Below are 17277 nucleotides of genomic sequence, written 5' to 3'. Positions count from 1 at the left end.
TGTGAAAACAATGGTGGGTCACAATCATAGTGAGCTGAAATTGCTGCAGCATGAATCTTAATGGAAGAAAAAGACAAACCTTTGTCCAATAACTCAGTAAGATATTGAAGAGCCACACTCAAATTAGGCTCAGAAATCTCCAAATTCTTTGCTGCAGTCCAAAATAAAAATCTCTTCCATTTTTCTGCGTACACTTTCCTTGTACTAGGTCTTCTGGCTTCCATAATCACATTTAAAACTTGTTGAGGAAGTTGAGACCTGCTATCTTTCAAAACAGAATATGCCAGGCTGTTAGATGAAGAGAGTGAAGCTTGACATTGAGCAGATGACCGTCCCTCTGAGACAACAAGTGTGGAATCAAGGGTAAAGGCCATGGAGGCTTCTTTACCAGACTCCTCAGTAATGGGTACCAGTGCTGCCGAGGCCAATCTGGAGCTATTAAAATCATCCTTGGCATGTCTTGTCTGACCTTTAGAAGCACCTTTGGGAGAAGAGGCAGAGGTGGAAAAGCATACACATGAAGATTTTTCCAACTGAAAGAAAGAGCATCCACTTTCCAAGCTGTGTGATGAAATCCCTTCGTGCCAAACTTTGGCAGCTGGTGGTTTAGTGGAGAAGCGAACAGATCTATGTCTGGAGTTCCCCATGACACTGTCAATTTTTGAAATACATGAAGATCCAGTTTCCACTCGTGGGGATCCATGATTTGTCTGCTTAACACATCTGCTAAGGAGTTCTGTGCTCCCGGCAGAAACCTTGCCTGAAGAGTTAGTTGCAAGCTGAGCGCAGTCTCCCATAAAATCATTGCTTGCCTGCACAATGGGTAAGAATGTGTTCCCCCTTGTTTGTTGATGTACCACATGACAGTTGTGTTGTCTGTTAGAATCAACACCTGCCCTGGAAGAAGTAACTCCTTGAAAGCCATTAATGCAAACTGGACTGCTAACATCCCTTTCATGTTGATATGTAGATGCTGTAGTCTGGCAGGCCACTTGTCTTGTATCCACTTTCCATTTAGATGAGCTCCGCAAGCAATGTCTGAGGCATCTGTCGTTAGAATCTGACTTGCCTCTGGCCGGGTCACAGAGAGTCCCTTGTTTAGGTGACATTCCTGAGCCCACCACAAAAATTCCTTTTGAATGCAAGGTATTATTTGAATGACAGTGTCCAAATCCTGGCAGTGCTGTGTCCATAGATTTTTGAGATACCATTGTAGCTTCCTCATATGCAGTTTGGCATTGGGAAGCACCAGAATACAAGATGCCATGAACCCTAAGGCTTGAAGGACTGTCCTTGCAGTCAGCCCGGACTGAAGAGATAGTTGATGGAAGTAACTGGAAAGAGTCTTTTGTTTGTCCGGGGTTAAAAGGCCATCTGGGCTGCTGTATTCAGTCTCACACCCAGAAAGCACATGTCTTGAGAGGGTACTAGACTGGACTTTATTTCGTTCACAGAATACCCTAGGCATCTTAGCACTGCTATGACATATTCCAAATGCTGTAGAAGGTCTTTCTTTTCTTGAGCCAGAATCAGGCAGTCGTCCAAGTAAGGATAGATTTGAATTCCTTTTAGCCTGAAGTAAGCTATCACTGGAGCCAGAACCTTTGTGAATACTCTGGGGTCAGTAGATAAGCCAAAGGGCAATGCAGAGAACTGATAATGAGAATTTCCAGCTCGAAAACGCAGATACTTCCTGCAACTTAGTCTTATAGGCACATGAAGGTAAGCTTCCTTGAGATCTAAAGTTACCATCCAGTGATCTTTGCCCAGCAGAGGTAAAAGCTGTTGTAACGTCAACATTTTGAACTTTGGAATGTCCAGATAAGTGTTGAGGATAGATAAATCCAAAATTGGTCTCCACGTGTTCCCCTTTTTTGGTACTAGGAACAGGCGAGAATAAAATCCTAGGCCCCTTTCTGGCACAGGAACTGACTGAATGGCCCCTATTTGGAGCAACAGAGAAATTTGCTTGTGAGCCTCTGTTCTTTGTAGAGGAGGAACGTCTGGCATGCCTTTGAAAGGAGGCAAGGTATGGAAATAAAACCTGTAACCGTGGTGAATGATATCCAGAACCCATCTGTCTTGGGTAATTAAATGCCAATTTTCTTTGAAAAGAGACAGCCTTCCTCCCAGAGGTGCTGCCAGGCGGGAATGTACTGGCAGCTGAAAAGGCAGGTCATTGGGTCTGCTTACGAAAAGACTGACCCCTGCCCTCACCAGAAGTCTGAGCAGGTGAACTCCCTGTCCTAGCCCTAAAAGAACCTTGAGCTCTGCCCCTACCACGTCTAGACCTACCCCTAGACTGGGAATCATAAGCAGGATAAGTCCACCCCTTAAGTAGGCCAATTTCTACTAAACTTCGGAGGCTGCACCTGCAAAAAATCCTTAACAGTTTGCATAGACTTAGCCTTGTCCTCCATTTTCTTTAAAACTGCTTCCACAGGCGAACCAAACAACACATCAGACTGTAAAGGAGCATCCAAAATCCTTGTCTTAACATGCTCAGCTAAGTTCTGATCTCTCAACCAGGCGTGCCTACGAAGAACAGAACCAGTGGCAGCCACCCTCGAGGAGGCCTGCACAGCATCAAAACCACACTGCAAGGAATGCTTTCCCACTTGTTCAGAAACATGAACTAAATCCTGCAACTCTTTACACTCAATACCTTAAGCCAGAGCATCCACCTTAGACTTCAATTGTGAAAGGAGATAATTCTGATATTTTAACATATGAAACTGACAATTCAACGCCCTCATGGCTAAAGTGGAAGAAGTGTACACTTTCTTTCCCCATCTATCCAAAACCCTTGCCTCTTTATCAGGAGGAACAGGATTTTTAACAACAGAGGCCTTCACACCTTTAGGCCCCTGAGAGACAGTTTCCGGGTCTGCCCTAGGACTCTTAAACAGATACTTATGAGCTTCAGGCACCCTATAGTACCTATCCGGTTTAACTGGGGCAGGAGGCAGAGAATCAGGATTCAGGAAGCCTCTGCAAAACATCTTCCACCACATTCAGAACAGGAGGTATAGCTAAAGGCCTATGCTGGGGTAAAACAAGAATTCCCTAAGCCTCTTTCTGGAATCAGAGAAATCTTGACCTTCCCATTTAAAATGCTCCCTCATGGAATGCAGAGTCTCTGAAAATGAAAAATCCTCAGGAGGAGAAGCTGAAGGAGTAGAATCATCCACATCAGAATCAGAATAAGGAGGATACTCCTGCAAGTCTTCAGCCAAGACTCAGAAGCCTCGAACATTGCTCAAAACTCTCAAACTCAGGTTCCACCCTAGGCCTCTTATCAGGAGGGGGCATAGAACCTCTAATCATTGTAATCAAATCCTCTGCCATTTTTAGCATATGCTTCTTAGGCAAAGACCCTGAAACACTCGGAGAAACCCCCACTGAAGCTAAAGTAGGCCTGCCCCTTAAAGAAGCCTTGGCAACAGAAGGCGAGGCCCTAACCACCTTAGGAAGAGAGGGAAGAACAGCCACCTGAGAAGCCCCTTCAGCCTGGCCTACTTCCTGAGAGGACACATCCTGTAACAGTAAAGTTTCTCCCTGAGACTCCAAAGAAACTCCTGGCAGAACCTCTGGCTCCACTGAGCCTTCTAAAGAACCGACGTCCGGGACTGTCGGTTCTTCCACTCTAGGCTTCGCTGCTTTGTCCTTGTGCTTTTTGGCTGAAGCGGGCGTCGGAGCATCCGACGGCATTTTATAATTACAACGCTTCCCAAACACTAACCTGGCACAGTCTAACCTTCTCTTAATAGTGCGTTTGTTAAATCTAGCACAAGAGCGGCATCCAACAACGTCGTGCTCAGGCCCTAAACAAGGTATACACAAAGTATGGTAATCCCTATGAGGTATCTGTTTCCCACAAGAAATACAGTTATTCACTTTTTCTGACATCCGGTTAAATACTGAGGCAAGAAACAACCAAAATATTCCCCAACGGGGTACTTAGCCAACTTTGATTCGGTCTGAAACTCTGACTTCAGAAACTTTCAGAACGCCAACCTGCACTCGCAAAACTGCTTCTGCATCGGACCATGCGGCAAAAAAGACTGAGGATATGACGTCGGTCATGCGCATTAGTACCCTGACGTACTGACGTCAGTCTAATGCGCCGTGACCGACGTCAGCCGTATACTTTGGTATTCGGGCCGACTGGACAGCGGACTACCCCAATAGTTAGGACTGCAGCAATGTGGAATGAAGAACATCATACTGTAGATGGTGAAGTAACTTGTCTTTGTCTTGAGCAAGAATCAGGCAATCACCCAAATAAGGATAAATTTGTATTCCTCTTAACCTTAAGAAGGCTATCACCGGAGCCAGAACCTTTGTGAACACCCTGGGCGCAGTAGATAAGCCAAAGGGCAATGCAGAGAACTGATAATGTAAAGTCCCGGCCCGAAAACGCAGGAATCTCCTGCAACTGGGCCTGATAGGAATGTGAAGATAAGCCTCTTTGAGATCCAGAGTTACCATCCAGTGATCTTTGCCCAACAGAGGCAGAAGTTGTTGCAGAGTCAACATTTTGAATTTTGGAATGTCCAGGTATGTGTTGAGGATAGATAAATCCAAAATTGGCCTCAAAGTGTTTCCTTTCTTTTGTACAAGAAACAGGCGAGAATAAAATCCTAGGCCCACTTCTGACAGAGGGACCTGCTGTATAGCTCCCAATTGAAGAAGTAAAGAAATCTGTTTGTGAGCCTCCACCCTTTGCTGAGGAGGAACGTCCGGCATGCCTTTGAAAGGAGGCAGTGTGTGGAAATAAAACTTGTAGCCTCGGTCTATAATGTCCAACACCCATTTGTCCTGGGTAACTAGAAGCCAATTTTGCCTGAAAAGTGCCAACTTTCCTCCCAGAGGAGCTGCCAGACAGGAAGGATCCAGCAGCTGAAGATGCAGGTCATTGGGTCTGCTTACGAAAGGACTGGCCCCTGCCCTTACCTGTAGATTGTGCAGGGGAACTCCACGTTCTAGGCCTGAAAGAACCCTGAGCTCTGCCCCTACCACGTCTAGATCTGCCCCTAGACTGTAAATCAGAAGAAGGGTAAGCCCACCCCTTAGTAGGCCAATTTCTGCTAAATGATGGGGCTGCACCTGCAAAAAATCCTTAACAGTCTGCATAGACTTAGCTTTTTCTTCCATTTTCTTCAAGACTGACTCCACAGGAGAACCAAATAAAACTTCAGACTGAAGAGGAGCATCCAAAATTCGAGCTTTAACATGCTCTGACAAGTTCTGATCCTTAAGCCAGGCATGCCTACGAATAACTGATCCAGTGGCAGCCACCCTGGAAGAAGCCTGTAAAGCATCGAAACCACACTGCAAAGAATGCTTACCCACCTGATCAGAGGCATGAACCAAATCCTGTAATTCCTTACACTCTATGCCCTCTGCCAAAGCATCTACCTTAGACTTTAACTGAGTAAGAAGAAAATTCTGGTACTTCAACATATGAAACTGGCAATTCAAAGCCCTCAATGCTAGAGTGGAAGAGGTATACACTTTTTTACCCCACCTATCCAAAGCTCTAGAATCTTCATCCATAGGAACTGGATTCTTTACAACAGAAGCCCTGACCCCCTTAGGTCCCTGGCTAATAGTTTCTGGGTCAGCCCTTGGGCTCTTATACAGATATTTATGAGCCTCTGGCACTCTGAAGTACCTATCTGGTTTAACCGGTGCAGGAGGCAAAGAGTCTGGATGAAGGGAAGCCTCAGAGAAAACATCCTGAACAACATCCAAAACAGGAGGTATAGCCAAGGGCCTATGCTGTGGTAAAAACAAAAATTCCCTAAGCCTCTTTCGGGAATCTGAGAAATCCTGACCTTCCCATTTAAAATGCTCCCTCATAGAATGCAGGGTTTCTGAAAATGAAAAATCCTCTGGAGGAGAAGCAGGAGGAGTAGAATCCTCTGCGTCTGAATCAGAATAAGGAGGAAAATCCCGAATGTCTTCAGCCGAAGACTCTTGAGTAATCTGAAGAATGTTCCAAACCTTCCACCTCTGGCTCCACCCTAGGCCTCTTATCTGGAGGGGGCATAGAACCTCTGATTAAAGAAATCAAATCTTCAGCCATTTTTAGCATGTGATTTTTAGGTACAGAACCTGCAGAACTAGGACTGACACCAGAGGAAGACAAACCAGGCCTGACCTTGGAAGGTACCTTAGAGACAGAAGGGGAAGGCCTAACCACCTTATGCAAAGAAGGGAGTACAGCCACCTGAGAGGCCCCCTCAGCCTGACCAGACTCCTGAGAGGCCACATCTTGCAAAATTAATGGCTCCCCCTGAGACTCGGCTGAAACCTCGGCTGGATCCACAGATTCCACCGTAGTTTCTAAAGAACCGGCGTCCGGAACGGACGACTCATCCTGCTTGGACTTTAATGATTTTTCCTTCCGCTTCTTAGCGGTAGCAGGCGGAGGATCCGACGGCATATTGTAATTACACCGCTTACCGAAGACAAGCCTAGCGCAATCTAACCTACGTTTAATGGTGTGCTTATTAAATCTAGCACAAAAGCGACACCCGACTACATCGTGCTCAGGCCCCAAACAAGGAATACAGTGAGAGTGGTAATCCCTATGAGGTATCTGTTTCCCACAAGAAATACAATTATTCACTTTTTCTGACATCCGGATTTAACTGAGGCAAGAAAAGACAAAAATATTCCCCAACGGGGTACTTAGCCCAACTTGGTATCCGGTCTGAAACTCAGAATACGAAAATTTCAGAACGCCGAACGGCACTTGCAAACGCTGCTTCTGCTTCGGACCATGCGGCAAGAAAGACTGAGGATATGACGTCGGTCATGCGCTTTAATACCACGGCGTACTGACGTCAGATCGGAGCGACCATGACCGACGCCAGCCTAACACTTTGGTATTCGGGCCGACCGAGGACAGTGGACTACCCACGGGTTATGACTGCAGCAATGTGAGATGAAGAACATCTGGTAAATTTCATGGAACAAAGGGCCAAAGATTTGGACAGCACATCAAAACAATGGGCACTTTATGGATGGTTGGGCAGTATTTTTGGTAACCTGGGAATTCGCAATCCAGGGTATTGTCATTGTACTACTTATACTTGTGATCACTTTGGTATTTTCTATTCTAAAGGCTGTGATTACAAGATGCTTTGTTTCGACAGAAATTGATGAATACTAGGATGCTGAGGTGTATTTTATCAAGTTAAGAAAAATAAAAATATAATTACGTGTATGGTATGACACTGATAGTGTCAGAGGGAGTAAACAGTTATAGGACACTACCAGTTTATTAAAATGTATATTCATTTCAGTTTACTAATGATACATGAATAGGATTGTTTAAAAGCAAACTATTTGTATGCAGGGCTGGGAAAAATACAGCTTCATAAGCTACAGTATTGCTATTTCTTAACTGCATTCTTTTAATATGTAAAAGAAAAAGTACATGTTGCATAAAGCATGTTAGTTACTACAAAAGGAATTTGTTAGCCTGACCCCTCCAGGCTAGGAGTGCGTTGTTGCTTGGGCAGGATTGAAACATCCAAGGTCAGAAGCAAAACCTGTTGGAAGCAGGTGGATCATGTATAGAAAGGTGTTCACATGAAGTCGGAGGCGAAAACCATGAGGGATAAGGACATCTGCAAAGTTTTCTATTAGTCAGAGTAGCTAATGTAATGAAACTGCATGACCAGCTTGATAAGAAAATGTAAAAAATACAGTTTTTGTATGTGAAGTGAGAATGCTTCAAAGGCTATGAAAATGGACTCCCAGCGCTGTAATAATAAAAATTCTGTTTGCACATCCTTAAGTGTTATTCCTGACTGAAGGGAGGGATACAAGGTAAATTCTTAATGTTATTTATGGCTATAACACCACAATGCCTTAGTCCATTGCCAATACCTCAGATCAAGTTTGTTACCACAAAGATTTCAGTCTACAACAGGAACATGGAAAATTACTGCAGGGCTCAAACCTGGGAAATACAGGTTACAAAACATCCATCAGGTCACTCCAGAAGCTAAGTAGTACGATGGGGAAGGAAAACTGAATACAATTGACAGATACCTAGTCATGCTGAGTACATAATTTTAAATACCTGGTGATGTCCTTTTTTTCTCCTCAACATATGGAACACAGTAATCAGTCGAGTAAATCCTGTGTGGACTTCATGGAAGGATATTTTAGAGAACTGTTTAACCAAAGGCAGCTCTGCTTCTGGAAATGAAGTCCAATTTGCAATGAGTAAAGTACAAGCATTAGATAAATATCAGAAGGCAGATAAGGTGGCCATTCAGTTTGTCCAGTGGGCCTTAGGTGGTTTAGTAGGTAGAGAACTTGCAAAGAATAAATCCAGGAAGTGAAATTATTCATCTGGGTAATGTTACTTAAGAATCAACCGAACAAACTCAGTGAAAAGGAGACAAATAGCTGGCCTGTTTTTGTGAAATCTGTTCTGTGCAAGCAGAAACCTAACTGCCCTTGAAATATTTGAAAAAAAACGACTGGAGAGTGAATGGTTTTGATTTAGAGTCTATTAAGAAGCCACTTTCCGTAGGAAAGGAGGACTGGTTCATAAGGTAACCCTGTTTTTATGAAAGACTATGTAAGGGACAGTCAATGAGGAAGCCTGCCTGGAGTTTGAAAATCCTATTAGCTGAACAGCCACTAAAACAAAAGTGGTTTTCGAAGACACTTTTGCAAGTCAATTTCTGCTGAAAGTTCAAAGGGTTTGAGTCCAACCTTACAGTACAACTAAATCCAGTGAGGTCACAGATCTCTCACTGGAGGTCTAAGCAGAAAGTTGCCCTTTAAGAACACCTTACATAATTTGAAAGAAACCAACACTTTGTCCCCTGAATGAAAATTTACTGCGTCTGCCATATGTACTTTGACTATAAAGTAACTAGTACATTCATTAAAGAGAATCATAAACATCTAGCACAGCAGAATTAGGGGGCAGTGAAGGGATCAATATTTTTTCAGAAACCAAACTGAAAATCTTCTTTATTTTTGTAAATCCTTTCACTGGAGTCTTTTGGTGAGGATAAAATTAGGTCACATACTGGGGAAGAACGCCTAGACTGTGTGGCTCTTAAATGAACTAAAGAAACCATGTGGTTAGTTTGAGGGCTGGGGTATTGGGGGTGTTTTATACCAGATGGATGTGACAAGTTCTGGACTGGGTTTCCACTATCCAAGGAGGATAACTAAGATGACACCAAAAGAGGGAACAAGTCCTGGTGATGCCAGAAAAGGGAAATAAAGATAATGGAGCTCTTCAACCAGTCGGCTTTCTGTAAGAATTGTGATGAGAGGTACTGGGGGATAGTTGTAAAGAAGACCAGACTTGGATTATTGCATCATTCAGTGACTTTGAGTGGGGATCAGGGTTAAGTACTTGGCTGCTTGGTTGTTGTGGGGAAAAGCAAAAAGATCGCAGCATGACTGACCAACATAAAATTTTCTGCCACTGAATGATTGAGAGACCACTTTTGGGATATCAGAATCTACCTGCCGAATTTGTATGCCAATACATTTCACGTCTCAAAATATGTGTTGCTACTAGAAAACTGTTGGGAGCGCCAAGTGCCATACTCCCACAGCTTCTCAGCAGAGGGGATGAGATTGCATTCCCCCTTGTTTGATGACATACCAGACCACAAGTATGTTGTCAGAATCACAAAGGTTCCTAGAGGAAGAGCATTTTGAAATGCCCGAAATGCTGAAAGGACTGCACTAATCTCCAGGTATTCATATGCAAATTAGTCTCTTGGGGGTAACCAGGTGCCTTGGACAGCCATTCCCAAAAAATGCCCACCCCATTTGGGACATCATCTGTGGTCACTGTGGCTAATGTTTTTTTTTTTTTTTGGGGGGGGGGGGGGTGTATGGAACAAACTGCCAACCTATGTAAATGTTGTCCGACTGGTTCCACCAGCAAGTATGACACTTGCATATCAGAGTAAGTTTGACTAGAAAAGATATCAGCAGTCAAAAAATAGACCGTTTAACAGCTAGTCCATTTAAGAACACGCATAAAGTGCTAATGGGACAAATGCTATAAACACTGCCAGGGAACCTAATGCAGGATGAACTAGAATCTGTTGAACCACAATCATGCATAAATGGTGAAGAGTTAAAGAAGCAGTCTGATTTATTTTGATTAGATGGGCACAAATGAACTTCCAGGCTCTGTACTGGTAGCAGTCTGGATTTGGACAAATTGATTTCTAAGCCAAGTGACTGCCAATATCTGGAGCAAAAAGTTCCAGGACTGTTAGAGATGCATGTTTATGGCAGTGAGAAGCCAGTCATCTAGATATTCAAACACATGGAATCCTTGTAGTCTCTGATGAGTTACTACCACTGCCATATACCTGGTAAATAGACTAGGGGTTGTAGTGAGTCCAAAGGGAAAGACTCTTAACTGAATGACTGGCACCCAGCCAAAAGCACAAGTCTTTGGTAGCAATAGTTTATTTTGATGCAATGATACATATCCTGAAAATCTAAGGAGCACAACCAATCATCCTCATTAACATATAGAATGGACAGAAGCATGACCATTTGGAACTTTGATTTACTCAAATTGGATCAGGTTGCTTGGATCCAAAATTGGTCTAAGGTTCCCTGTCTTCTCTGGCACTAAAAAGAAGTAAGTTCAGAATCCTAACTGGTGTCATGGGACATCCTGGATGACACTTGTTCGGTAGCTTTTAAATTTCTTGTGCTGTAGTTTCCCATTATAGTAGCCCGAGCATCTGGGTGCAAGGACATAAAAATCCCATCTCCAGAAGAAGGTAGCCGGGGCAGCATTTCTGGAATACTTTAAGGGTCTATCCAGAAAGGAATCTCCGGAACCCAGACATTATGCGCCCCAACTGCTGTGAGGATGTCTTCTACCTGAACTCCCTCCACTGCCTCTGAAGGAGTTGTCTCAGAACAAGTCCTGAAAATATCCCTAGGATTTATGGAACATTTTCTCGTCACCTCTATGACTGCTTGAAAATTATCATTAGGGGTAGAACATTTAATCTCTATGGCAGAGTCTTTCCATCTTGTTCACTGCAGGAATGCGTTTTTTCACAGAACGGCCAAACAAAGATATTTTCTCAAAAGGAGAATTGGTGGGGGGGGGAGGACTTAAGCTCTACAAAGTTGCATAACCACATTCAGGGCAGCTCTCCTTGCAACACGGCCTGGACCAGCCACCCATGAAGTACCTCTGCTGCATGAGAGATCAAGTTCATGGACGCACTGGAAACAGATACAACAGTGGCCAGTTGAGAAAATTATCTTTTGTAATCCTCTGCAGACATTAACCCCTTTTGGGGTTGTTTCCTGTGCTGTTTATAGCAGAAATGGACACAGTGTGCTATCCATTTGGAGATTGTTTGGATATGGTCTTGCCCTCTTGCTCCTGCATCGAAGCTGACTAGGAATTGATTAGTTTTTCTAAAAGATTTTGTTATGTCCAGGTAGAATCTGAGCTGTCTGTGGACATCTAGAGAGTGCAGAATCATTTCCCCCTTGTTTTGTGGGTTAGGGAAAAAGGTTGGCAAATGAAAAAATTGGTTGATTGCCACACGGGACACCACTTTAGGCATGAAGGATGGGCTAGTCCTGAGGGAGACCCTGTCAGCATGGAAAATTATGAATAGCTCCACAGCCATAAGTGCTTGTAGCTGTGATACTCTTCTAGCTGAAGTGATGGGCCAAAAACAAGGCAGTCTTCCAAGAGAAATTTTAACTCTGCTGAAGCTGCAGGTTCAAAAGGGGTAGGGTGAGCTTTTCCAACACAAAGTTAAGGTCCCATGGTGGTGTAGGAGGCTCTTCTGGGTGGCCCTTAAGTTGATGGCCCTTCTTAGGAACAGTTTGATAACAGGGTGTGAGAATAGCAGTGGTTCTATGCTGAAAAGAGCAAAGATTGCGGAGGCATGAATTTTAACAGAAGAGAAGGATAGACCCCCTGTGTAGTAGTTCTGCCAGGTAATCCAGGATGAGAGGTAGGGAAGGGCTGTGCTGTTCCAGCTCCCTTAGCCTGGATCCAGGCGCAAAACCTTTTCCACTTGTCAGCATAGGATTTTCTAGTGCTGGGGTGCCTGGCCTCAAATATAACATCTAGAACTTGTTAAGGCTGGCAGCTTGAGGAGAGATCAGGGAAAAAGCCAGGCTGCCAGGTGAGGGTCTGCAATTGGGGATGCATGAATTCTTCATTCCTCTGGGTCAGGAGTGTTGGGATCCGAGGTAGGTGCCATGGTGGCAGGGGTGACAGGCTACACAGCAGTGGGTACCAGTGCTGGTGTGGCTATTCTGGGGCAATCAGGATTGCCCTCTTTTTCCTCCATTATTTTGAGCAGTATCCTTGAAATGAGTGGTAGAGGAGGAAATGCACAGACAGATGTTTGCCCACTGGAAGGATACAGCATCAACTTTCCAGGCCTTGCTGTGACGTATCCTGGTGCAGAATTTGCTTAGCCGATGATTGGAGTGGGAAGCAGATGTCTACTTTCATAGTGCCCCACTTCTGGGTTACAAGGGTGAAGGTTCTGAAGTCTAGCAGGTTTCTGCTCAAGTTGTCTGCCAGTGAGTTTAGACAGCCTGGCAGGAATTGTGCTAACAGGTGTAGTTGCATGGCTGAAGCCATGTGCCTAAGGGTCATGGAGAGCCTGCAGATGGGATAAGAGTGAGTCCCTCCCTGCTTGTTGGTATACCACATCACTGTAGTGTTGTCCGTTTTGATCAGTGGAGGCCCCAGGGAGAGTAGAGGTCTGAAAGCTGTCAGTGTGTGCTGAACAGCTAACATCTCTTAGGTTTATGTGCAGATGTATTTGATTTGGGCTCCAATGGCCCTGAATGCACCTGCCACCCAGGTAAGCACCCCAGGCATAGTCTGATGCATCTGTGGGGAGGGTCTGGGCTGTGTGGGGTTGTGAGAAGTGAGGTCCCTTGTTGTGGTTGCATGCTGATGCCCACCAAAGAAAATCTTTCCTTAGACAAGGTATCACTGGTATAAGTTTTCCAGGTCTTGAGAGTGCTGACACCAAAGGCTTTTTAGGTACCATTGTAGTTCTCATATGCAGCCTGGCATATGGAAGGAGTAGAATGCAAGAGGCCATGAACCCTAGAGCTTGCAGGATTTTACTTGCGGATAACTGGGTTCTGGTGGCTAGTTGAGAGAAGTAGCTTGGACAGGTAGACTTGTTTTTCTGGAGTAAGGAAGGCCATCTGGGATGCTGTGTCCAGGATTGCTTCCAGGAATACAATTCTTTTTGTGGGGACTAGTTTCAATTTCTTTTCACTGATAGTATACCCCAGGGAGGTCAGTAAGTCCTTTACAAAGGTCAGGTGCTGAAGCAGCTTTTCCTGTCTGCCTGAATCAGGCAGTCGTCTAAGTATGGGTAAATATGAATATTTCTTTGTCTGCAAAAAGCAATGGCGGGAGCCAGACATTTTGTGCTAACTCTGGGAGCAGTTGATAAGCCAAAAGGAAGCATACAGAACTAAAAGTGCATAGATCCTGTCCTAGTATTTCCTGTAGGACTCCCTGATTGGGATGTGAAGTTAGGCCTCTTAGGTCTAGGTTGGCTAACAAAGCATCCTTGGAAAGCATAGGTAGAAGCTGCAGGAGGATGAGCATTTTGAATTTTGCTATCACCAGAAAGGTGTTAAGAATGGATAGATAGAGGATGGGGCACCAGGAAGAGTCTGGAGTATAAACCTTGGCATATCTGTTCTGCAAGAACATGGTCTATGGCCCTCATGGAGAGCAGGAAAAGGACTTGTTTTTTGGCCTCTGCCCACTGGTTTGGAGAAGGATCTGGGAACCCTTCTGGGTGTTGACAGTGTGGAAATAAAATTTGTATCCCTGGGACACTGTTGAGCACCCCAGCAGTCGCTGGTAATGGTGGCCCAGTTGCCAGCATGGGAGAGTTTTCCTCCTTGAGGGAAGGGGTGGAAGTGTAAAGTCATGGTGAGTTCTTACCATAAAGGGGTGGCTTTGCACTCTGTTTTTGAAGAAAAGGAACTCCATTGCTTAGATCTCTGCATTCCCTGGGGCTGTCTGGAAGGTCTGCTTCCTTTGGGTCTGGGCTGAGCTGGCCTGCAGGGGGCAAGAAAGGACCAGTGCTTTGAGGAGCAATGCCTACTGAACCTCAGATGCTGGACTTGTAAGAAGTCTGTCTGCGTAGATTTAGCTTTTTCTTCCATATTTTTTAAAACCTCTTCTGCCTTAGTGCCAAGTCAAGTTGTCATTGTTCAAGGGCGCGCCCAATAATTTGGATTGGACATGGTCTGTTTAAGCCAAGCATGCCTTCTAATGACTGAACCGGTGACTGCTGCCCTGCAAGATGCTTCTAGGGTGTCAAAATCACATTGTAAGGTGTGCTTGGTTACTTGACTTGCAGAATGCATTAACTCTTGTAACTATTTTCTACACAAGCAGGAAAAGATTATACTTTGTTTGAGAAGTTCCGTGGTATGTTGCTGATATTTCAGCATGTGGAATGGAATTTAATGTTCTAATAGCAAGAGTAGCAGAGATGTACACATTTTTACCCTATTTGTCTAATGCTTGGGAATCCCTAATGGAGGGGGTGGGATTCTTAGCTGAGGTTGCTTTGATTCCTTTAGGCCCTAGAGAGATGACCTCAGGGTCAGCAGTAGGAGTTTTGAAAAGAAATTTGTGAGAGTCAGGGACTCAATATCCATCACGTTTCCTGGGAGCAGGAGGGTGAGCATCAGGAGTCAGACTGGATTCCATACTGAGGATAGTCCTGACATTCCCACTGGAAATGCTCCCTTAAAGTATGTAGGGCTTCCCCAAAGGAAAAGTCCACTGGTGGAGAGGCTGAAGGGATGGATTACTCTGCATCAAAATCCTCATAAGCAGAGATGGGTTTGCATATCTTCATATTCAGGTGCATCAGAGTCAGACTCCTGTTCATATAAAACTACTGGTGACAAGTCTTTCTTTTGGAAGGGTAGCCTGTCAGCCTGTCTTCCCCTAATAAGCATTATAAGGTCTTCCGCCAATTTAAGCATTCGAGACTGAGGCAAGGAAGCAGGTGCCTGAGCTTGGATAATCTGTTTTTTGGGTGTGGTTCGTACCCTGGGCCTTAGAAACTCGGTTGTTTTCTAAAGAACTGAAAACACGAAAGAAGTCTATGCCGAGTATTGGTAGTGCAAAGTACTTCCACGGAAGCCAGTGCCTGCTCAGCAGCTCCGGACCCATCCAAGGTACAGACATCTGCAAGATGTTTAGTCTAAGAGTCCTGCAGCACACCGGACTCCGAAAGAGTCTCAGTAGTGGCCTGCAAACACACAGAAGCAGACATCAGGGGCTGCAAAAGCACCTCACTGAAAAATGGAGAACTGGCAACTAGTTTAACAGAAGCATAGTCAGCAGTTTTGGACCTGTGCGGTCTTTATCCTTGCACTTTTTCGGAAGATCGTTAGTCAGATGGCTTACAAAGCCATATCGGAAATTCAAGGACTGAGAGCGAAAATATCTAGCTACAATAAGTGCCAGACAACATGTAGCTCTAGCGTTGAACAAAGCACAAAAGCGACAGCGGGGGATGTCGTAGTCCAGGCTTAAACAGGTGACGCAGTAAGAATGGAAGTCTGTGTGGTATTTGCTTTCCACAGGCGAGACAATTGTTAACTTTTTCTGACATCGGTTAGAGCAAGAAAAAAGGATCCCCAACTGGTACTTAACTTTAGAAGACCAATTCGGAAACGAAAACTCCAGTAGCGGCCAACCGGCACTCATGCAAATTGCTTCTGCTTCGGGCTACTTGGCAAGAAAGACTGATATAATGACGTCGGTTGCCTGCTTTTATACCACTGACTACCTGAAGTCACTCCTGGAGTAACAGCAACAGACACAGAAATACTAAGCCTCTGGTATTCAGGCTGACTGAGGGCTAACCCTGGCAGGATAACCCAAATGTGATGACTGAAACAGTGAAACACTAAGAACATCTGCCTGTCACTGTGACGTAGGTCTGATGGGATCAATGTTCAGAACCATAAAGGGAAAAGAGGTAGGATTTGAGGACATATGAGACCGGATCTCTAGAACGACAGAAATCCCTTTCCACAACCTCAAAGGTAAAAAGAGCAAGAAAAGCCACGGCCAGCCACATCAAAGCCGAAACGTCCTGCACAGGCAGGCAAAACATTACTCCATCAAGCTTCATGTCTTGAGGAAGGAAACTGAACAGAATTATATAATACTAAAGGTTCTGAGGGGCAGGATGGATCACTGGACTCTACCTGGGCCCAACAGATCCATAAGCAGACACTTCCACTCCAAGACGCGTCTTGATCCAAATCCAAAGGCATAAAAACAGAACTGGTTAGGAAATCTGTTGGGGTGAAACGCACAATTTTCTTCTGCTCACAAACTGGAACTCTCAGAACGGTCAGATCCTGGGGCTCAAAACTGAAAGATGGATCACAGGAGGAGATAAAACTGTATGGGCAGTGGCAGGAAGGCTCATAGAACCAATGGAAGACTGAGCCAATATTACCTACATCTGGATCTGAGCTCCAAGAAACAAACAAAAATTCTATCCAACCCCACTTCAGACTCTCCCGAAGACCTGAGATAATGTAGTGGATTGTGGTCTGGAATGTTTTCTTGGTGTTAGCATTAATGGAGAGTGGAACAGAGGAGAGATGCAGTAGACCACAGACTCAGGGGAGTTAGCCTTTGGCATGCATGTTGTGCTAGGTATGGGATCGGATTGTTTCAGATCCATACTCTGGATGGTAGGACTGGTTGAGAACTACTGGATCTGAAGGCGTGGGACCTGAAAGCTTTAAGTCGATACCTCTTTTCTTTTGGAATCTGCCAAACAATCTGACAATTGGTGAATTTTTTTGTGGTGGCTCAGTGGATGTTTTCTGACACTTTAGAGAACATTTCTTGTGCTCTAGATGGTTCTCTGGAAGACTACGATGGAGGAAAAAGTCCTTTCAGCACCAGCTTATTTCTTCTATTTGTGACGGCCCTGAAATTAAAAGCAGCACAAGGTAGTGTGTACCAAGATGTGCTGCTCCTAAAAAGTAAACGCACTCTCTGTGGGTGTCCAAGTTCAGAATTTTGTCTCTCCAGAAATACATTTTATGAATTCAGTTGGCTTCTCGGCCACATCAGCACAATTAAATGTTAACTTTTTTTTTTGGAAAAAGAGAGAGAAAGAAAAATGAGCTACCAACAATGGTAACAGGGAATAACCTAAAAAAAACAAAAAAAACTGGATA

The 17277-nt window shown here is 44.5% G+C and overlaps 1 protein-coding gene across 1 annotated transcript in view; it reads right to left on the bottom strand.

The window, feature by feature from the left end:
* DDX4 (DEAD-box helicase 4) overlaps positions 1–17277 on the bottom strand; it is a 2434953-nt gene that overhangs the window by 1533356 nt on the left and 884320 nt on the right. The gene's annotated exons all lie outside the window — the stretch shown is intronic.

Source organism: Protopterus annectens, chromosome 2.part2, assembly GCF_019279795.1.
Source record: "Protopterus annectens isolate FY-2018-M chromosome 2.part2, PAN1.0, whole genome shotgun sequence".
Taxonomy (NCBI): Eukaryota; Metazoa; Chordata; order Ceratodontiformes; family Protopteridae; genus Protopterus; species Protopterus annectens.
Note: the sequence above shows the minus strand (reverse complement) of the source record. Positions and strands in the feature narration are given on the sequence as shown.